We start from the raw sequence: 24,076 nt of genomic DNA on the forward strand, positions 1-24,076 counted from the left end.
TACGGTGATAGAAAAACTTCTCTGACATCACTCTCGTCAGTATGGCAGATGCCTGGAGTGTCACTGTCATTATTTATAGAAATGATCATCGAAGAACTGATCATCTCTTTTACTGTATTTTCCAAAATAGCTTCACCCTGCCATGCGCTCTCCATGAGGCTGTATGTATGTTTGGCGGCTTTCCTCTAGTCTTCAGAGGTGGCAATACTAACAGCTTCTTTTATGAGTACTCTGCAGAGAGAGTAAATTTGTTTTTAATCGTGGTGACATAACCTTCAACTTGGTCCCACATTAACTCATTTGAGTTTACATGGGTGTGGTGGGGTAGTAGTCTAACGATTGTATGCCCATACGTTTATGCCAGTTCGTCGATTTCGTATCAGGTGAAGTGTGGTTTGCGGAGAGATATTTTTCTCCGTAAGCTACACATTTTAATTTTTTCTGTTACATCGAAGCTACGACACTGAAGCTAGTGAATCATTTCCTCCTTTCGCTATGTCATGGTAGGTCCCTTGTCGATCCAACTGAATGGTAAGGAGCATTAACTAGAACAATTGTTGACGGTTTTTTCCACATTTGGCATTAGTGGTTCTAAAAACCACTTTGTAAAAGGAATTCAAAGGTGGGAAATTAAATTCGTCTTCGGTCTTGCACTGTTCTTGTATTGTATTATGTTCACTTCCAATTTCGTTGTCGCTATTATCTTCACGATAATCTCCAGTATTTTTCCATTAAAAAAAACAGCAGACTGTTTGGGAGCAAACCTTGTGATGTGCCTGCATGAAGAAGAACGCCTGACTCCCCTTGCCGGATGGCAGTGCCATTGTACGTTTAGTCATGTTCTCTGTCCAACTCTGAATGACAAAATGACCATAAATGACACACGTTTCATCAAGCCATACTACTTCGTCGATATTCATGATACAGATTTGTCCTAAAACTCGGGATCTCCACGGAGCTACGTCCTCTCTCTCGAACAGTTTAAGGCCACAGAAATGTCCATAGTGAAAGCCTCGGTTGTGTAACACTGTAAACAACGTTGTGCGGCTTCCTTGAAAACGTTCCAATTCCTTTCTACGTTAACCACTACAAGCATGACGACGAATCGCATCCTCTGCAAACGAATCTGTATTAGTAATCCGCTTATCCGTGCAACGTTTTTTTCCCAGGGGTTTAAGTTCCAATGTTTCCCCAGCTTCCTACGGTTTCTCGAACATCTGCTTCCCAATTTTCACAATAGTCTTTTCATTTATATTCAAAGCTGCAGCAATTCTAGCACTTACCTTGTTAACGGAGATCAGTGGCCACCTATAAGTTTTCCTGATACGATAACACAGAGCCTGTGTTGTTAAGAAGAACGACCCTACGTTCCTTCGGACATGTATCCATGGCAAAGCAAGAGGAGTATATGATTGACTGGTTTCAGTGACACAGCGTCGACCTACGTGATAAGACTTAAAAGGTCGGGCTAATGGAAAAAGTATCTCCCCACAAACCACAGTTCCCCTCACACTAAATCGATTAACTGGCGAAAACATGTATGCATGTTCGAAGGAGGATTGCATCGTTCTTCTTAACAACATAGATATTGCAATATCGCGTTTATCCGCCGGTACCAGGCCGCGACTTTCAATTAAAATGTCCTTCCCTGTACGGGGATTACAAATGGTTCAAATGGCTCTGAGCACTATGGGACTCAACTTCTGTGGTCATCAGCTCCCTAGAACTTAGGACTACTTAAACCTAACCAACCTAAGGACATCACAAACATCCATGCCCGAGGCAGGATTCGAAACTGCGACCGTAGCGGTCTCGAGGTTCCAGACTGTAGCGCCTAGAACCGCACTCAGGCCGGCACGGGAATTACATAATATGTGTACGAGTACATGTTGTGACGCAGGAACGACGACATATCCAAGTTCGGGTCTGGGCACGAGCCGTCCATGAGTAGCTCAGTTCGTCTTCGGCGGCGAAGCGGTGCGGACGGAGCATGTGCATCGTGGTTGTTTACTTTCATAGCGGTATTCGCGCGTCTTACGAGCAACGATAGAATGACCAGCTCCTACTGTAAAAGCACATTGAAGTTCACCTTTTGGAACAAATATGCGGGGACCAAAAGCACTCGCCGACGAACAATTTGTACGTGACGAAGTGAGAAACCTCCATGAAGGCATGATCAGAATATACCTGTCCATCGTTAGTAGTGAGGTTTATGCCAAACTGGCAAGCGAATCAGCTTGTGGCAAGGTCTTAGCACGAAAGAAAGATGGTCTCTACTTCTGGTTCAAATGGCTCTAAGCAATATGGGACATAACATCTGAGGTCATTATTCCTGTAGACTTAGAACTACTTAAACCTAACTAACATAAGGACATCACACACAGGACAGTTTAGGAAACGATATTAGGTCAGATAGCGACAACGAAATTGGAAGTGAACATAATACAATACAAGAACAGTGCAAGACCGAAGACGAATTTAATTTCCCACCTTAGAATTCCTTGAATGAAACCATGGATCAAGGTGACGAAGATAGAATTGTGAAGAAGATTCTGCCAGGAGTACATTAGGTCGAAACAAAAATGGGTGCTCGTCGATGCCTCTTCCAACGATGGCCAATGACGTTCCTTTTCCATATGTTCGACATAAGAGGAGTGAATGTGTTTGTCCTTCACAGTTGCTACGAAGACAATATTCAGGTGAACCGCTTTGATTTCTGAAGAAGCTTATAAACTCGTTGGTGGCACCACAGGTAGAAAGCGAGTCGAATCAACAAGCATCATTTATACCCCGTGAACTTCGTGCATCCTTCGTCGAGGTTAGGGTGTAGTAGAACGAAGAGAAGAACATAAAGACACCTTATGTTTTCCATAGTTGCAAAATGCCAATCGGACTTCAAATCTCTACAAAAATTTCCAGTGAGTGCAAAGAAAACTCAGCCAAGGAAATCAAACACCTAAAAGTTTCTCTGTAATTTTCGTCTTTTTGAATACTTTGTGGCTGTTTTTATGTTTTTATTATTAAATGTGTAATAAACAGTAAAATGTAACAAAAGTAAAATTTGGAGTGCAGGGTATTTGAGTTTTCAGAGTATTATCAAGTAATATGACGTTCATTTTGTGAAGCTTTCTGCTTCAGTGCGGTTTTTTCGTAAATGAACTTTATATATATATTTTATTTAAGCCCACTAAGGAGCGCTTATGACCAGTTCTTCTTCGATGCTCTCTCCGTTCCCAATATCATTTGAGTCCTATCATAGCACAAAATTTTAGAACTACCTCAAGATCAAAGATCTCATCCAATCCAAGTCGTTTAGCACTTCATTAAGCCACGGACTTCAAGTCTTGCAGGTTTTAACCAATGAGAAGATCTTCTTGGTAATCCTATTGTTGTTCATTCGTTGTAGGTGCCCATAGAACTTGAGCCTCATTCATTACATACTGGTGTTGGCTGATTCTAAGTGTTGATACAATTCAGAATTAGACTTCAATCAGTAGGTTCCATCTGGGAGCAATCTTGGGCCATGAATTTTTCTGAGAATACGTCTTTCGGCTTTCTCAAAGTCATCCATCGTGCCTAGAAAAGGCATCAAGAGGGTATGTGCGGCATACAGAAACTGTGGTCTGACAGCAGTTCTGTAATGACAGGCCTTAGCATTCTTCGAAATACACTTCTTGTTGTACAAATTGTGGGACAGATGGTACGCTGCGCCGGGTTTGTTACGCCTTTCTAAGATAGAGGTGCCGTCTGTACCATTGGGGTGGTTCAAAATGGTTCAAGTGGCTCTGAGCACTATGCAACTTAACTTCTGAGGTCATCAATCCCCTAGAACTTAGAACTACTTAAATCTAACCAATCTAAGGACATCACGCACATCCATGCCCGAGGCAGGATTCGGACCTGCGACCGTAGCGGTCGCGCGGTTCCAGACTGTAGCGCCTAGAACCGCACGGCCATTCCGGCCGGCCATTGGGCTGGACCCATTCACCAAGATAACTAAAGCGCTTGACCCACCCATTCGTTCCATGTATAGTCGTCAAAGGGGTGTTACCAGAGTGCCGGTTCTAAAAAGTATTTGCTCTTGTCATACGATATTTGTAACTCTGACTTCACCGCTATCTCATGCAGATCTTGGACAGCAATGACAGCATCCTTAGAGTTGTTGGTTAAGATTGCAATGTCATCTGACAAAGCTAGGTACCTTATCTCGATACTTCGGGTCCCGGCTCCAATGGTAACTAGTTTGATTTCTAGATTCCTCAGCGCACATTACCCTTTTATGATGACTTTATGAAGCACCAGATTAAACAGAATGGGTGCTAGACCATCACCCTGTCGTACTCCCGTTTTGATGTTGAAACTCCGAGATAATTCTCTGAACTTCACCTTAAAGGTCGTATTCGAGAGAGTCTGTTTGATGAGGGGGTGTGTTTTGTAAACAACGCCTCGTTCTTGGAGTACTAAGAAGAGTGTTTGGCGGTTCATGGAATCATAAGCTTTCGTAAAGCTGACGAAAACCACGGTGATGTTCGTATTCCATTTTTGTTTTAGTTGGGGAATGGTTTTCAGATTGAAGGTCTGCTGGGAACAGAACCTTCCACGTCGAAGTCCTCCTTGATATTCACCAATTTTTGGATCACATTGACTTTCTACATTGTCAAATAAGATCTTGGAGAGCACTTTCTATCCTACTGGCAGCAGAGAAATCCCCCAGTAGTTGTTGACATCGCTGCGATCGCCTTTCGTATGTAAAGGGCATATGATAGCTGATTTCTAGTCATCAGGAATCCTGCCAGTCTCCCAAAAGTCGACCAAGATCCGTTGTAGGGCCTCTGTCATCGTATTTCCACCTGCGTTCAGAACTTCTGCAGTTATGCAATCTTCCCTGGGTTTCTTGTAGTTCTTAAGACGGTTGATGGCATTAGAAACTTGCTGTATAGTTGGTGGGTTAGATGGTAGATGTATCTCTTGAGCATCTTCAACAAGCAGTCTTCCCGTGGGCCCTTCAGAATTAAGTAATTGCTCAAAATAGTTTTCCACGTTCTCGCCATTATTAGAGACCAGCTCCTCGATCGTATTCTTGAAGTGAAGGTATTGTGGTTTATACCCTGAAAGCTCCTCTTTGAAGGCCCGATAAAAGTTTCTGCTGTTGTACATTTTAAATTCGTCATCTAGCTTTTCCAATCTTGATCGATCGTAAGACCTCTTCACACGCCCGATGGTCTTGCTTGTCAGTTTCCGCACCATTGTGAAATTCTCCCAGTCTTCATATCATTTAGTCGTGTTCCACTTCCTCCAGTCTATGGCATGTTCATTAACTGCAAGGCCACATTCAGAATTCCACCATCCATGACGTCGCTTCCTTCGAGGTCGTCCGATGTTATTGTTCGCCTCGCTTACAATGGACCTCAGTTGATTCCAGTCTTTCATTTCTTTTCGCATGATGTCAGTTTTATTCTTTGTAACTAAATGGGGATAAATCTTTGGTGGAATTGTGGTAGGAGGTACCATTCGATTAGGTAGTAGTCTGGTCTTTATTTGTGTGAAGAAATAGTCAGAGTCAACATTCCAACCTTTGCGTACTCTGAGATTCATGATCTCTTTCCTACTCTTTACACTAATTGCAACGTGGTCGATTTGAAATGATCCAACAGCAGCGTTTGATGACTGTCAAGTGGTCTGGTACCTTGCCTTTCTAGGGAATACTGTGGACATGATCATCAACTGATACAACCTACACAGTTCAATTAATGATCGTTTGCCGTTAGAATTTGCTCGTTTATGTGCTGTTAGTACTGTCGTTCTTTCCCCAGTTGAGCGTTGAAGTCACCTACCAGTAGTTTGACGTGGTGATCGGGGATCTTACTGATCTCATCTTCTAGCATCTGCCAGAAACTTTGGAACTTTTCAGCATTCTTCTTGTTGTCATCATTAATTGGAGCGTTTGCATTTACAATAGAGTATCCCTTTTGCCACATCTCAGGGATAACGCAGAGATGCGTTCACTAGCTGCTGATAATCTGATGACAGATTCCATCACATCACGCCTTATTGAAAAGGATGTTCGAAAAACTCTGGAGCCATGTGTGTTCTTAGACGCTAGCTTCCCTTTAATATATATATATATATATATATATATATATATATATATATATATATATATATATATATATATATTTCAGGAAACATTCCTCACACACAAAGAAAGAAAATATGTTATGTGGAAATGCGTCCGGAAACGCTTACTTTCCATGTTAGAGCTCATTTTATTACTTCTCTTCAAATGACATTAATCATGCAACAGCAACAGAACGTACTAGCTTGACTTCAAACACTTTGTTACAGGAAATGTTCAAAATGTCCTCCGTTAGCGAGGATACATGCATTCACCCTCCGTCGCATGGAATCCCTAATGCGCTGATGCAGCCCTGGAGAATGGCGTATTGTATCACAGCTGTCTACTAAATGAGCACGAAGAGTCTCTGCATTTGGTACCAGGGTTGCATAGACAAGAGCTTTCAAATGCTCCCATAAATGAAAGTCAAGAGGCTTGAGGTCATGGAATTGGTCCGCCTCTACCAATCCATCGGTCACCTAATCTGACTGAAATGTGCAGGAGCTCCATCGTGCATGAACCACATGTTGTGTCGTACTTGTAAAGGCACATGTTCTAGCAGCACAGGTAGAGTGTCCCGTATGAAATCATGATAAAGTGCCCAATTGAGCGTAGTTGGAAGAACATACTGACGAAACTAAAATGAGGTCTAACATGGAAATTAAGCGTTTCCGGACACATGTCCACATAACATCTTTTCTTTATTTGTGTGTGAAGAATGTTTCCTGAAAGTTTGGCAGTACCTTTTTGTAACACCATATATATATATATATATATATATATATATATATATATATATATATATATATATATATATATACTCCTGGAAATTGAAATAAGAACGCCGTGAATTCATTGTCCCAGGAAGGGGAAACTTTATTGACACATTCCTGGGGTCAGATACATCACATGATCACACTGACAGAACCACAGGCACATAGACACAGGCAACAGAGCATGCACAATGTCGGCACTAGTACAGTGTATATCCACCTTTCGCAGCAATGCAGGCTGCTATTCTCCCATGGAGACGATCGTGGAGATGCTGGATGTAGTCCTGTGGAACGGCTTGCCATGCCGTTTCCACCTGGCGCCTCAGTTGGACCAGCGTTCGTGTTGGACGTGCAGACCGCGTGAGACGACGCTTCATCCAGTCCCAAACATGCTCAATGGAGGACAGATCCGGAGATCTTGCTGGCCAGGGTAGTTGACTTACACCTTCTAGAGCACGTTGGGTGGCACGGGATACATGCAGACGTGCATGGTCCTGTTGGAACAGCAAGTTCCCTTGCCGGTCTAGGAATGGTAGAAAGATGGATTCGATGACGGTTTGGATGTACCGTGCACTATTCAGTGTTCCCTCGACGATCACCAGAGGTGTACGGCCAGTGTAGGAGATCGCTCCCCACACCATGATGCCGGGTGTTGGCCCTGTGTGCCTCGGTCGTATGCAGTCCAGATTGTGGCGCTCACCTGCATGGCGCCAAACACGCATACGACCATCATTGGCACCAAGGCAGAAGCGACTCTCATCGCTGAAGACGACACGTCTCCATTCGTCCATCCTTTCACGCCTGTCGCGACACCACTGGAGGCGGGCTGCACGATGTTGGGGCGTGAGCGGAAGACGGCCTAACGGTGTGCGGGACCGTAGCCCAGCTTCATGGAGACGGTTGCGAATGGTCCTCGCCGATACCCCAGGAGCAACAGTGTCCCTAATTTGCTGGGAAGTGGCGGTGCGGTCCCCTACGGCACTGCGTAGGATCCTACGGTCTTGGCGTGCATCCGTGCGTCGCTGCGGTCCGGTCCCAGGTCGACGGGCACGTGCACCTTCCGCCGACCACTGACGACAACATCGATGTACTGTGGAGACCTAACGCCCCACGTGTTGAGCAATTCGGCGCTACGTCCACCCGGCCTCCCGCATGTCCATTATACGCCCTCGCTCAAAGTCCGTCAACTGCACATACGGTTCACGTCCACGCTGTGGCGGCATGCTACCAGTGTTAAAGACTGCGATGGAGCTCCGTATGCCACGGCAAACTGGCTGACACTGACGGCGGCGGTGCACAAATGCTGCGCAGCTAGCGCCATTCGACGGCCAGCACCGCGGTTCCTGGTGTGTCCGCTGTGCCGTGCGTGTGATCATTGTTTGTACAGCCCTCTCGCAGTGTCCGGAGCAAGTATGGTAGGTCTGACACACCGGTGTCAATGTGTTCTTTTTTCCATTTTCAGGAGTGTTTATTCTTTGTATTGTAATTTCCGAGGAAATTATTATGTTGGTGATAAGCCTCCGTAATGAGGAAAAGCTCAAAATAAGATACCTTTTAAATAAAATTTGAAGGCTTCCACTGAAGTTATTGGTCATTCATACCGCAGATAGATCATTGTGTGACCAAAAACTGACCTTGGAAGTTAAGAGTAAATGGAGGGCTTCGAACTCTTCATTGGGTGAACCAATGATTCTAATACACTGATTTCTGCTAATCTGTGTTGTTTGTAGTATCTGTTAATGACGTGCGAACTCATTTACGTTGTTAATTGTTGTTGCGTTAATAGCATTTGCAAGGGAGAATGCTCCACCCTACCTACGAATCACTTTGAAATGAGTGACACTCCGTGTCAAGAAGCAACGTCTTTGAAAGCTAATTTCCATACGCATTCCGCGAGAAGATGTAATAAAGTTGAATACCAGTTCTACCAAATCTGCTAGTAGGAGTTGTCCACAGAACGCTAGGAAGTGCGGTAAACAGATGAAGGCAAAATTAAGTACAATAAAAGGTATATACGGTATACCAGGAGGAATGATCAGGGATATGACAGGAACGATCATTCGAAGCCGGCCGCTGTGCCGAGCGGTTCTAGGTGCTTCAGTCTGGAACCACGCGACCGCTTCGGTAGCAGGTTCGAATTCTACCTCGGGCATGGATGTGTGTGATGTCCTTAGGTTAGTTAGGTTTACGTAGTTCTAAGTTCTAGCGAACTGATGACCTCAGACGTACAGTCCCATAGTGCTCAGAGCCTTTAGAACCATTTTTTTCTTTTTTATCATTCGAAACAAAAGTCTAGTAAACATCGGCTCTAATATGCACACCGTAAGATCTACGAGCACTTCTTCATCTTAGTCTTGTGAAACAAATATCTTCTAGTACAAGCTCTTTTATTCATAATTTGGGGCAGCAGAAGAGATTTGTTTGACAGTATCTAAGACGAATAAGTGCTCATAGCTCTTAAGGGATGTAATTTAGCGCCCATGTTTACTAGACTATTTTGCTTAGAATAATCACCCCTGTCATCCATCTGAAAAACGAACATTGCTAGTGGGACCCCTTGTATACTTACATTGTATTTAAATCGAGCAGTTCGCACATTGATCCGTAAGCAGTAAGAAATATACTTTACTCCACAGAACACCAGGGGACGAAACCAGCCTATGTTTCATATCAAACAAAAACTAGTATGAAATCATTTACTCCGCCCAGTATTACGGATCCGAGCAGAAATCAAGCAGAATACAATTACAATGCAATTACGAGTGCAATAGACACAAGAAGTCATAATAAAAAAAGTCATTGAAGTGAACCTTGCTTCTGTATACTTCGAAACAAAAATAAATACTGAAGACTTGAAATTAAGCATTAAGTAAACGAGGTGATGAAGGGTTGATGAACTTGCAGTGCTCCAAGCGGCCCGCTAGCGAAACAAGGTCATCATACCCGGAAGTCTCTGTATGAGTTTCATCCTCTTGCAGAAGGCTCCACAACCATTCCCGCGGTCGCTAGCACGTACAGTGCGGTGGTGCTGTGAGCAGCTGCTTCACCCCCTGCGCGCCCTCTGCCGCAGCAGGCACCTCCTGCCTTGCCACCTCCTCCCGAGCGGGACAGGACTTTAAAGTGCGCCACGAAATCCACGGCACTAGTGTTATTAAGGTTTTTCTCCGTTTATCCAGATATATTTGTAAAATATTTACCCATTCTCTCATAATAATCAACTTCAATTTAAACTTTTCTGTTTCACTGTCCACTGTTTCTTCTCAGTTATATCCCAGAAGCATTTCCACGGTCTTCTCAAGGCAATGAGAACTTTCGTTAGTCTCTGATCTCAGTAGTGACAGAGCGAAATGTACAAGGTGAAGCAGAACTCCAACGACAAAATTTGGGAAGCTTGTAACGTAGCAATATATTACGAGTTCTCATCTTGCACTGAAAGCGTAGCTTACGTCGGAGGCGGGATGAGAGCAGATTTTGGTCCTCACACTGGCACAACCGACGCTTGCTACTGGGCCTAGCAAGCCGTATACTTACCTAACACTGCGTGCAGTACATTACACATACTCTCTATGAATCTGAAGCATTGCTATCAAATATTAATCGACTCTTTTCATACTTAGTATGCCAAACTCTATGGGTAACACAACCATACTGTTAAAATTTCACATCAATAACTTCACTACTTTTGGAGATATAAATTTTTATCTATTACACATAATAACCATGCTGGAATTGTGAAACCGAGTTAGGGACTGAACTGTATTTATCTATAGTATCAATTGAAATTACAACTAAGTGAATAGATTCATATAATCTAATTTTCTGAAATTTTCTTCGGTGTTATTACCACAGATCTCTAATGTAGTCAAAAGTACTTTGGAAATTATCATTTCGTCGTGTTTGTTTGTGTGAGTGTTTTGGAGAGACTGAGAGAGTGAGTGGGGGACATACGTAAAGTGAGACTGTGATATTTTATTAAAACTGTGTAAATGTATGCGTGAGAAAGTTGTTGAGTAATAGGAGAATTTGTGACATACGTCCGAGTGAGTTTGATTTTGTAAAAGGTAGCCAGAAGGGACACTGAGTACAAAATGTGTTAATAATTTATTTTGTGGAAAGGAATCGTAGTTAGTTTTTTATTAAATTTTATGTAGTTTCGGAATTACGAGATTTCCAGTCTAAATTATTTGTGATAACTTGACATTATAAATACCGTGAATATAAATGTGATCGAGATGATCTGACAGGCTGCTTAACATCCTACCCAACAGTATTTCAGCAATGGAAATGGAAATGAACATACGGCATCAGTGGCCGGGATTTTCCAGGCGGGAAGTCAGGAATTCAGCATTTCCCGCGCGTGTGCGTAGGGCTTTGTGCCTTAGATCTATAAGTCGAGACAATCGCTCTATAGCCTTCTTATGGTGAACATCGGAGTTAAACCGCGCTGATCAAATATGTACCGAAAAGAAGAAATTCGCGCGTTTGATCGGCTCTCGTATCGCAGACGAAAAGCGACTACAGTGTTGACTATTTTGTGAAAGTTTTAAGTTTGTGAGTGGTTCATTTTAGGAGGTTTTCGTATGTGAACATTTCAAGTCGTACATGAACTCTGCATGGTGTGTTTAGTGCAGATTATGAGACATTATTATAGCGAGCACTTATTTACAAGAAGCCTACTGAACGACTAAATGTGTTAATTTGCAAGTAGGCTAGTCGCGACTCAGTGATTGTTAGGAGTTCAAAATATCGGGTCGGACTAAGTATCTTCTGGCTGCCTTGGTGTGTGAACTTGTAACAGAGACAGTCATTAATATTGTATAATTGACGTGGAGGTATGAAATACGGACTTGACACCCATCTTCTGTGTTTGTAAACCAGTAAATCAATTCCCAGGATAATTCTACACATTTTTCAAACGAGTCATGCAAGAATCTCTGATGCCCGATAGTTGAACTAGCTTTCAGCTGCTGCACATTGAATGGCGGTATGTGGCCTTTGCGTGGTGGGTACTTGGTCGAATTTTTTACGACGATGCTTTCGTCGACTAATTCAGGGGCAGACAAGCTAAAACCTCGCCAGGTAGATGGACAGATTGATCAATGGATAGTGAGATAATACCCGCCCCGCCACAAGTTGTTCAGGTATATTTTCTGAATTTTGGTGTATGGGACCCGAGGTCTTCGTTGGCTCTTTACAGACTAGTGGTCTTTCGCTTGATTTCTTAACCCTTCGTATCCGTAATGCACCGAAAATATCTGATGTTTCCGCGGTGACGGTCCACATCACAGTGCTTTCGCATCCGTCTGGGCAGTATTGTATTACTCTGTGGTATATTTCTAGATTTTAATGATTGCGAATCAAAGGATTTTTCATTGTTGTGGAGGTATTTTCACGGAAACAAAAGTAATTCGGATAACAAACCGAATAAATCTTAATTACACTCTTACTCTGTAACGAGCCACCGGAGACCAGGTGTCCCTTAAACCAAAATACTCAAACGATATGCTTTTCAAACAGAGGATTTATACAGCCAACCGGTTGCAAATAATTATTTGGTTTATTGACTTAGGTTTCGACACCTACTAAGAGTATCTTCATCAGAATGAAATTTTGAGAAACCGTAAAATTATATTCGAGTAAGCAATGGTCAGAATTTAGAGCAGCTAGGCTCAAGTCAAACATAAAATAAAATAAAACGTTTCAGCTTTCGGCCCCTATGTCTAGCTAGTACCCACATCAGATGTTAATAGGCATACGTGTCAAAGGCTGGGACGTGTTTTATTTCATTTTTGACTTCACCAAAGCTGCTCAAAAATTCTAACCGTTGCTTCCTCGCAATGTAATTTTAAGGTTTCCCAACATTTCATTCTGATGAAAACACCCTTTGTAGGGGTCGAAACATAGTTCAATGTACCAAACAGTTATTTTCAACCGGTTGGCTGTATAATTCCTATATTTGAAAATTATATACGATTGCTGACAAACAGCCATATTTAAAACTGTCAGGAAATATGCCCGAAGAACCTCCAAATTTTGTCGGTCGAGTTCTGGTTCATTCTGTATTCACTGCATGCTCTCAGCTTAAGTTCTCTTGCCTCATATTACGGAGCGGTACGTAATTATTTATTGTTTCATCATTGCTGAGAATGTAGGTCCTAAGTAGGGACCAAAACGAAGTGACGCTTCCTATAGATAACGGTCGTTAAGGCCGTAATCGATTTTCACCGAAATTAAAGTTACCAATCAATAGAGCACATACAGAACAGCAGTGAATGCTGATGAGCAAAAGAGGTCTAATAAGTACCAAAACAATTAATAAGTAACGGACAGATCTCTACGACAGAAGCTACAAGCACACCATAAGGCCAAAATGAACGCTAGGAAGGAATTCGCTTCCTGATATGTCTCACGTAAAACTGCGAAGAACGCAATAGATATATGAAACAGCCAAGAGCTACGTAGCTCCAGTAAACTCGCAAGAATATTGCATAGCAACGAACAGCTTTCATATGTGCTAGAATGTCGCAATATTGCCTACTATTTCCTTTGTATAGCCGTTTAAATGAACGTTTTCTTCATTCTGAGATGGCGGAACAAAAGTTCACGTAGGAGGTTTTCTTAGAAAGTTGCCTATTGGGTGGATGTTTAGCGTTCGAAAAGTTATAAGAGACATCCTCAGAGTACTGGCGCATGACGATGGCACACTGTCGGGCGCCAAATTAGGCGCATTTTTCTGCCAAATGTTTTTGTCGCTACCTGTTCAAGCCGTTATCTTATGGTTGCTGATTCATTGTCCCTGCACAATTCCTCAGTAAGCACTTCTTGTCAGTAAATATTAAACAGTTGGTAGGGACTTTTTATTTGTAACATGCTCCTTTTTTGTTCTTAATTGATTCTTTTCCTAGTACATCATTTATGATTTGAGGTTTTGTCTACTGTAAACCAAATCACACTGCTGTTTATCTGCGTTCGTCTGTCAACATCAGTAGCAGACGAGTATTCACGAACTTCATGTTGTATCTGATGCTCTCGGAATTTCAATTGAAAGGTCTCCGTAACGTTCTCCAATTTACTAAACGATCCATTGACATATGTGCCGGCGTTATTTCGATATTCTCTCTCTCTCTTCTATTACCATGGGCATTCATTAAGCAGTGCAGCAAGTTTTTTGCTGGAAGCAAGTCTGTTTTAATCGGAATTCCAATGTACCAAATTATTCCCCACTCTTTTGGCTACAAAATCCTGTTTTTCAACATAAACTCTCTTCAACGCGACGGCCTTACACACCTTACTGGGAGCGCCTGTATGGCCACAGGCTACCACTCTGCTACTCTACATCTACGTTTATACTGCACAAGCCACCCAACGGTGTGTGGCGGAGGGCACTTTACGTGCCACTGCCATTACCTCCCTTTCCTGTTCCAGCCGCATATGGTTCGCGGGAATAACGACTGCCGGAAAGCCTCCGTGCGCGCTCGAATCTCTCTAATTTTACATTCGTGATCTCCTCGGGAGGTATAAGTAGGGGGAAGCAATATATTCGATACCTCATCCAGAAACGCACCCTCTCGAAACCTGGACAGCAAGCTACAACCGCGATGCAGAGCGCCTCTCTTAAATAGTCTGCCACTTGAGTTGGCTAAACATCTCCGTAACGCTATCACGCTTACCAAATAACCCTGTGACGAAACGCGCCGCTCTTCTTTGGATCTTCTCTATCTCCTCTGTCAGCCCGACCTGATACGGATCTCACACTGATGAGGAATACTCAGGTATAGGTCGAACGAATGTTTTGTAAGCCACCTCCTTTGTTGATGGACTACATTTTCTACGGACGCTCCCAATGAATCTCAACCTGGCACCTGCCTTACCAACAATTAATTTTATATGATCATTCCACTTCAAATAGTTCCGCACGCATACTCCCAGGTATTTTACAGAAGTAACTGCTACCAGTGTTTGTTCCGCTATCATATAATCATACAATAAAGGATCCTTCTTTCTGTGTATTCGCAATACATTACATTTGTCTATGTTAAATGTCAGTTGCCACTCCGTGTCGACGTCGGAACTAACGCCTTGCTGCAGTAATAGCCTCCCTATCATCCGCATCTGCTACTTGCTGCGTGCATCCTTCATTGGGCCAAACCGGTGATACTCGGATGGCGCGAAATCCGGGCTGTGGGGCGGCGGATGAGGAGGAACAGTCCAGTTAAGTTTGTGAGCTCCTCTCGTTTGTGCAGACGTGTGTGAGACCTTGCGTTGTCATGGAGAAGGAAAAGTTCGTTTGCATTTCTGTGGCGACGAATATGTTGATGTCATTTCTTTAATTCCTGAAGATAGCACAATTCATTTCAGAGCTGATCGTTGCACCATAAGGGACGACATCAAATAATCCCTTCAGAGACGCAAAGCCCGTCGCCACGACTTTACCTGTTGAGAGTGCGGCTTTGAACATTTTCTTCGGAGCAGATGTCGTGTGATACCATTCCATGGATTGCCGTTTTGTTTCCGATTCGATGAACACATGTTTCATTGCTTGCGACGATGTTCGACAAAAATTGTCACGATCAGGCTCGTAACCCGGGAGCAGTTTCGCACAGATGGTCCTTCTTTGCTCAAACACCTTTCAGTAACCAAACAGGTTGGCGAGTGATTCAGCGCTACCAACAGAGATGTCAAATGTACAGCGAGGTGCTTCGGTCCGATCCGTCGATCAGGTCGAATGAGAGTGTCCGCACGTCCAACACTGCAGGACTCACAGCTGTGTAAAGCCGGCCGACATTGGGAGATCGGACAGGTTTGTACGCCCTTGTTCCGATGATTACAGACGCCTCGCCCAACGACTCACCGCGCTTTAGTTCGCTGCCTGGTCTCTTAGACTTTCTACATGCGCCTCTGAGAGTCTGCGATGCTTTGATTTTCCACCAAATGAACTCAATGACAGCTCTCTGCTTGGAACGCACCATCGTTACAGACGCCATTTCAAAGGCGACGCCTAGCGACGCCATTTATTGGAACTTCATGGGACTATAGGGGCTCCAGCGGGAATATACCACGGTGTCCCACAACAAATTCTGCATTTTTCCAACCAAAACTGGGGGGAGAAAAAGGGTTCATTACTTATTGAACGCCCTTCTTACATGTACAGTCGTGGATAAAACGAGCGAGACCCCTCGCCTTTTTGTTATGCTGATCCGTACAGCTCTAAAGTCTGCAACACAGCATAAAAGGCAAGGCGACGAATTGCTACCAACATACCTTGCAAATTCGCTCAGCTGATGTGCTGAGATAGCTAGCACTGGAGAAAAGCGCTTCGAAGACGCCACAGCATCGTCTACCACCACTTCGTGGGAAACGAAATACCTCAAGTACAGGCCAATGTCTTGTATTCGCATATCTGTGACTATGACTTGGATCTAAAGTGTGGTTATGGATAGTACGTATGCTAAGACTGCAAATCCAACATCAGGAACAAAGACAAGGGGAAATGAATTAGGCGTCCTACCTCTTCCGTAACATTAAGTATATTTTAGTTATTCTTTCTTGAATGGACTGCGCAGAAAATCATTCACCAGAAGTGAATAACTTTTTAGTAACACCAGATGATATTAACAACTTGCCGGCGCGGGTTAGCGGTGCGCTCAACGGCGTCATATCGCGGAACAAACGCCTCCTTGCGCCGTCAGTTCGAATCCTTCCCCGGGTATGGATGTTTGTTAGGTTTGATCAAAGGGACTGATGACTTAAGAAGTTTGGTGGCATAGTTCTTAGAGCCATTTTTTGACCTTTAGCGTAAAATTTCTTTACATAAACTGCCGTATCTTTAGATTGCGTTTACATAGCTCACTTTTTTTACACCACCAAGGGACCGTATACCGCAGGAAGTGCGACACATTTCCGCTTATTATATCTACCCGTACTCGAGGTAAACGGGTTTTAAGGGTTAGGTAGGCAGATAGGCGGTCAAGAAAGTGAGACTAGTAGGGTTCCATTTTTACCGATTTACGTGACGAAATCCTAACAACTAAAATAGCTACCACTGTTACTGGAGATGAGGGCCGCATAATAATTTCCCCTACTCTTTATTCGAAATGTTCCAGTTGTAGTCGACACATCAGCTTATTAATCGTAGCTATGCTTTCGATCTAAATCACGTTTATAGGAATGCAAATTAAATCCATTTGCCTATACACATGGTAATTCAGATCCCACTATTAATACCACCGCGTTTTAGAAGTGCGAGCAATCCCATTGGTAGCTACATTAAGGAACACTTCGCCTAATGAACGTTTTCTTGCTGTGGCATGTCTAATGGAGAATTCGAAACATTGTAGAATACGTTTGGCACCTACGTCGCTATTTACTTCCTGGGGTGGTGCAGAATTATGAGACTAAAATTACTCGCTAACAACAGTTTTTTGTTATTTCGATAAACATCCCGAATGATTGTCACATACGTGGTGACATAAAGGTAGACATTTTATGTTTTTGAGTCCAGAAAGCTCTATGCAACAGAAACTGCAGATCATTTTGCCATTTTCATTGCGAAATTGCCGGCTTATTCATGTCTGGGGTAATAATAGAGGGCTGTTTGCCTGGGTTGTCTGCTAGCGTAGTGAAAGGTGTTTGCTACTGCAAGGGAGGACTGGTTTGTTTTCGGTTCTAATCTCCATGGAGGCTGATAGATTATCAGTAAATGAATTTTAAGAAATTCTCGCGCCCCCAATACATTTTATTGCTATCTTTATTCTGTACAAGCGCCCTGTGGCTGTCGATATGAAACTCTTGTAGAATTTCATACTTGTTACTGCCTGCTTTTTCCGCTTCTGTCAATAATTGAATTGACTTAAGTGTGGCAATGAATGATTTTTAACAATACAGTGTGACTGGTCTGAACATTGACACAGACCATTTCGCGGCAGAATGCGCATAATATTTTGCTAATTCGTACCGATCTGGGGTAATTTGTCTTACTAAAACTGTTATGTTATCAGGATAAGCCGAAATTCGTCTTTATTAGTACAGCTCATACTAATTAGCGTTTCTTCTTTCATTTATATCTTATATTTAGGTGTTGTGGTTAACACACTAATCAGCATTAATATAGTCTTACACTCGATTGTAAACAGTCTGATAAAATTCCGATAGTTTTTCAATTTCACGCCTGTGAACAGTATGTTGGTAGCACTTCATCGCCTCGCCTGTTATGCTGTGTAGCAGACCTTAAAGCTGTGCGGATCAGCATAACGAAAAGGCGAGGGGTCTCGCTCGTTTTGTCCACGACTGTACATCTACATCTACATCTACTTGGATTCTCTGCAAACCACATTCAAGTGCATGGCACAGGGTTCATCGAACTACCACTACAATTCTCTATTATTCTAATCTCGTACAGCGCACGGAGAGAATGAACACCTATATCTTTCCGTACGAGCTCTGATTTCCCTTATTTTATCTTGGTGATCGTTCCTCCCTATGTAAGTCGGTGTCAACAAAATATTTTCGTATTCGGAGGGGAAAGTTGGTGATTGGAATTTCGTGAGAAGATTCCGCCGCAATAAAAACGCCTTTCTTTTAATGATGTCCTTCCCAAATCCTTTATCATTTCTGTGATACTCTCTCTTATATTTCACGATAATACCAAACGTCCTGCCTTTCTTTGAACTTTTTCGATATACTCCGTCAGTCCTATCTGGTAAGGAGCCCACACCGCGCAGCAGTATTCTAAACGAGGACGGACAAGAATAGTGTAGGCAGCCTCCTTAGTAGGTCTGTTACATTTTCTAACTGTCTTGCCAATAAAACGCAGGCTTTGGTTAGCCTTCCCCACAACATTTTCTATGTTTTACTTCCAATTTAAGTTGTTCGTAATTCTAATACCCAGGTATTTAGTTCAATTTACGTCTTTTAGATTAGACTGATTTATGGTGGATGACCTCACACTTTTCGTTAATTAAGGTCAACTGCCACTTTTCGCACCATTCCGATACTTCTTCTAAATCGTTTTGCAGTTTGTTTTGATCTTTTGATGACTTTATTAGTCGATAAACGACAGCGTCATCTGCAAACAACCGAAGACGACTGCGCAGATTGTCTCCCAAATCGTTTATATAGATAAGAAACAGCAAAGGGCCAATCACACTACCTTGGGGAACGCCAGAAATCACTTCTGTATTACTCCATGACTTTCCGCCAGTTACTACGAACTGTGACCTCCCTGAGAGGAAATCGCAGATCCAGTCACATAATTGAGACGATATTCCATAAGCACGCGATTTCACTACGAGCCGCTTGTCTGATACAGAGTCAAAAGCCTTCCGGAAATCCAGAAATACGGAATCTATATGAAATCCCTTGTCAATAGCATTCAGCACTTCATGTTAATGAAGAGCTAGTTGTGTTTCACAAGAACGATGTTTTCTAAACCCTTGCTGATTGTGTGTCAATAGCCCGTTTTCTTCGAGGTAATTCATTACTTTCGAACACAATAAATGTTCTAAAATCCTGCTGCATATCGACGTTAACGATATGGGCCTATAATTTAGTGGATTACTCTTACTACCTTTCTTGACTATTGGTGTGACCTGTGCAATTTTCCAGTCTTTGGGTACGGATCTTTCGTCGAGCGAACGGTTGTATATGATTGTTAAGTATGGAATTAATGCATCAGCATACTCCGAAAGGAACCTAATTGGTATACAGTCTGGACTAGAAGACTTGCTTTTATTAATTGATTTAAGTTGCTACACTACTCCGAGGATATTTACTTCTACGTTAGTCATGTTGACAGCTGTTCTAGATTCGAAGTCTGGAAAATTTACTTCGACCGCTCTCAAATAATAACAAAGTTTATACAATGGATTTCATAGTCCGAGAATGCATAGTTAAAAACAGCCTTATCCAAAAATTGACAAAACACACAAAACCACAATACCAAGAAGGAGTTCTAAAACTTATAGGAAATGGTAAGCGCCTTTTTTACATCTGAAAGGTGATGACTATTCATATTTTAGGCCATTCGCATAATAATGACGCTGGTCGTAAGACTTTAAAGATGCAGATCAGGTTCACTTTAAAGACGCCTTTTAAAGCCACATGGCCGTGAGCGTTAGTTACATACGAGATTGGACGTGTTCAAGAATATCCTAAAGGCGACAAAGACGCCATTGTCAACGCCCTTCTGAGTTTGAACGAGGTCGTGTAATAGGGCTACCCAAAGTTGGGTGTTCTTGCTGCGATACTGCAGAAAGACTTCGCAAGAGTGTAGGTACTGTACGTGACTGCTGACGGCGGTGGTCACGAGAATGTACGGTCGCAAGAGGACCGGATTCGGGACGGCCTCGTGGCACTATCGAGAAGGAAGAACATCGTGCGGCGTACGGCTCTGGTGCGTCATACTGCATCTGCAGCAGAAATGTGAGCAGCAGTTGGCACCATAGTGACACAATGTTTGTCATAATTCGGCTACTTCAAGGACAGCCCCGGGCCAGCCGGTAGCGCGCTTTCCACTGATCCCCCCCAACCACCACCAGTTGCGACTTCGAAGCACTACTGTGCTTTCTGATGAAAGCTGCTTCTGTCTCGGTGCCAGTGATGGCCATGTGTTGGTTAGGAGGAGGCCAGGTGAGAGCTTGCAACCAACCTGTCTGTGCTAGAGGCACTCGTCTGGAGTTATGGTCTGGGGATCAATTTCATTTATGAAAGCCATAGCGTTCTCGTATTTATCCTACGCACCCTGACTGAAAATTTGTGCGTCGGTCTCGTGACTCGACCTGTTGTGATGCCATTCATGAACAGCATTCGAGGGGGAGTTTTGAATCAAGATAAAGCTCGCCCACGTACAGCTGTTGCAACCCAACATTCTCTACACTCTACAGCCTGTTGACATGTTGCCTTGGCCGGCGCAATCACCAGATCTGTCTCCAGTCGAGTACATATGTGACATCATCGAACGACAACTTCATCGTCATCCACTACCTGCATAACCGTCTCTGTATTGATCAACCATCTGCATCAGCTTGGAACTCCAGCCCAAATACTTGCATCCGTCGCTTGTACAACGGTTATTCATATGCCAGCATTCCATAGCCAATCGCTTACATCGCGATTACATTAAATTGTGATTGTGCAATATTAATCACGTAATTATGTCCCCAAGACAAATGTATCCTGAAATTTCATTATTCCATATTAATTAGTTTTTTATGCCATTATTTGTTTTTATCAGCGTACCTGTACACAAATTTCAAAGCTTTCTGTAAAGCATAAAATGCAAATTTCGGTAACTAGAACTAAGGCAATGGCAGTAACAGGAATGTGTCATTCCAGTGAAAAATAAGAAAAGCAATAAAATAAAATCCACCGGTGTACACATATGTATGTCTGTTCGACATCTCCTCCTAAACCAACGGACTGACTTCAACCAAACGTGGTATACTTCTGATTTACTGTCCGGAACGAATCGCAGTGGGGGTAACACCTACCCACCTATCAAACGAATGGGGTGAGGGTGGAATAGAAGCGTAGCCGACGACGCGAGAATATCCATACTTTAGCTATACAGTATTTGGGAATGGGAACGCTTAGAGGCTTGACGCAAATTCTTTATATAATTTTAAACCTTAACGAAACATCTTTTCGCTAACGATCACCACAAAATGACGAAAGGAAAAAATTTTCTACTCATTACATTTTTGCTGTTCACGCACTAAAACTGCCACATGAAGCATTGCGTTTTTATTTATTACTTTTTTACTACTAACTGTATTCGTGACAGATATTACAGACATTAATCGCATATCCCATTACCGTACCAGAAACGTTACAACATGGTTCGACACTTACTTCAGGAGATACGTCATAAACACTGAATACTGTTCGCAGTTCGTGGTCGTGCGGTAGCGTTCTCGCTTCCCACGCCCGTGTTCCCGGGTTCGATTCCCGGCTGGGTCAGGGATTTTCTCTGTCCCGTGATGAATGGGTGTTGTGTGCTGTCCTTAGGTTAGTTAGGTTTAAGTAGTTCTAAGTTCTAGGCGACTGATGACCATAGATGGTAAGTCCCATAGCGCTCAGAGCCATTTGAACCACTGAATACTTTGAAAACAACCTCGTCATGGAAGACGTTTAAATTTATTACTTTTTTATACTAATTCTATTCGCGACACTTTCCACAGAAAGTATCCACATTCACGGCTGAATGCTCCTACAAAAATACAGCGTTGTACGACACGTAGTTCAACAGATATGACTTAAAATACTGAGATGCGAGAAAAAAACTACCGCATCATGCATGACGTTTTAATCTCTTACATCTTTGCTACTAAGCCTATTTGAAACGCATTTAGCAGACAGTTTACACATATGCCTCTCAATGTACCTAGAAAAAAATGTCATTCTATGACACATAGTTCAGAAGGTCTGACGTTGTAAACACAGATGCGTGAGAAACTGTCGCATCATGCATGACTTTTTATTTTATTATACCTTTACTACCAACTCAATTCACAACACATTTCGCAGGCACATATATGACCGAATCTGCCTGCAAACGTATGTCACTGTACTGCTCACAGTCCAGGAGATAGTGTTATTAGCGTTAAGCTGCGTGAAAACACAACTGTAGGGCGAAATTCGCTAGACATACAGGTGAAATGTGTTCACAACTACGCATGAAATATGTTAAATATGTGTGAAATATATTTGGCATGTGCGTATGCAAGTGAAACCGCTGGAACGATTTCAATCAAATTTGATACACATATTAGTTACAATCAGTAAAGGAATACTGTAAGGGTAAGTAGCACCAGCCTACTGGGATGGCTGCGATAACGTAGAGAGAGACAGTACGATGAGGAGATGGACAGAAAGCAAGGGGAAGGAGGAAATAGTCACAGACAGAAAATGGCTCAAATGGCTCTGAGCACTGTGGGACTTAACAGATATGGTCATCAGTCCTCTAGAACTCAGAACTAACTAACCTAAGGACATCACACAACACCCAGTCATCACGAGGCAGAGAAAATCCCTGATCCCGCCGGGAATCGAACCCGGAAACCCGGGCGCGGGAAGCGAGAGTCACAGACAGAAGAAGGATGAGATGGACAGATGGAGTGGAGGGGAGACTGGATAATGAAAAGGAAGTGGAGGAGTGCAACAAGAGAGGGGAAAACAGAAGAGAGAAAGGAAAGGGGAGGAAATGAAGAGAGGAGTAGATGGACAGAGACAGGTGAGAGGAGGACATGCAGGGGTGGAGATTGACAAAGCGAGGGGAAGGAGGAGACGGAATTAATGGGGGCAGTTGGAGACGGACAGAGGGTGAAGGAGCAGATGGACAGAGAGGGGAGGGGCAGATTGACAGAGAGAGGGGAGGAGATGGACAGAGAGAGGACTAAGAAAGGAGATGGACTAATAGAAGATCACATACCTGAGGAACGTCGCGTACTCAGGTAGTAATAATGCAACATGTGAAGTATTTTTGTAATTGGTCTTTTTATTTCGCAATCGTCAGTAGTCGTTGAGAAGAATTCGACTAAATACTCTACTGGCCATTAAAATTGCTACAACACGAAGATGACGTACTACAGACGCGAAATTTAACCGACAAGAAGAAGGTGCTGTGATATGCATATGATTAGCTTTTTAGAGAATTCACACAAGGTTGGCGCCGGTGGCGATACCTACAACGTGCTGACATGAGGAAAGTTTCCAACCGATTTCTCATACACAAACAGCTGTTGACCTGCGTTACCTGGTGAAACGTTGTTGTGATACCTCGTGTAAGGAGGAGAAATGCGTACCATCACGTTTCCGACTTTGATAAAGGTCGGATTTTAGCCTATCGCGATTGCGGTTTATCGTATCGCGACATTGCTGCTCGCGTTGGTCGGGATCCAATGACTGTTAGCAGAATATGAAATCGGTGGGTTCAGGAGGACAATGCGGAACGCCGTGCTGGATCCCAACGGCCTCGTATCACAAGAAGTCGAGATGATAGGCATCTTATCCGCATGGCTGTAACCCATCGTGCAGCCACGTTTCGATCTCTGAATCAACAGATGGGGACGTTTGCAAGACAACAACCATCTGCACGAAGTTCGACGACGTTTGCAGCAGCGTGTACTATCAGCTCGGAGACCATGACTGCGGTTACCCTTGACGCTGCATCACAGACAAGAGCGTCTGCGAC

This window comes from Schistocerca gregaria, chromosome 1 (assembly GCF_023897955.1).
Source record: "Schistocerca gregaria isolate iqSchGreg1 chromosome 1, iqSchGreg1.2, whole genome shotgun sequence".
NCBI classification, from domain to species: domain Eukaryota; kingdom Metazoa; phylum Arthropoda; class Insecta; order Orthoptera; family Acrididae; genus Schistocerca; species Schistocerca gregaria.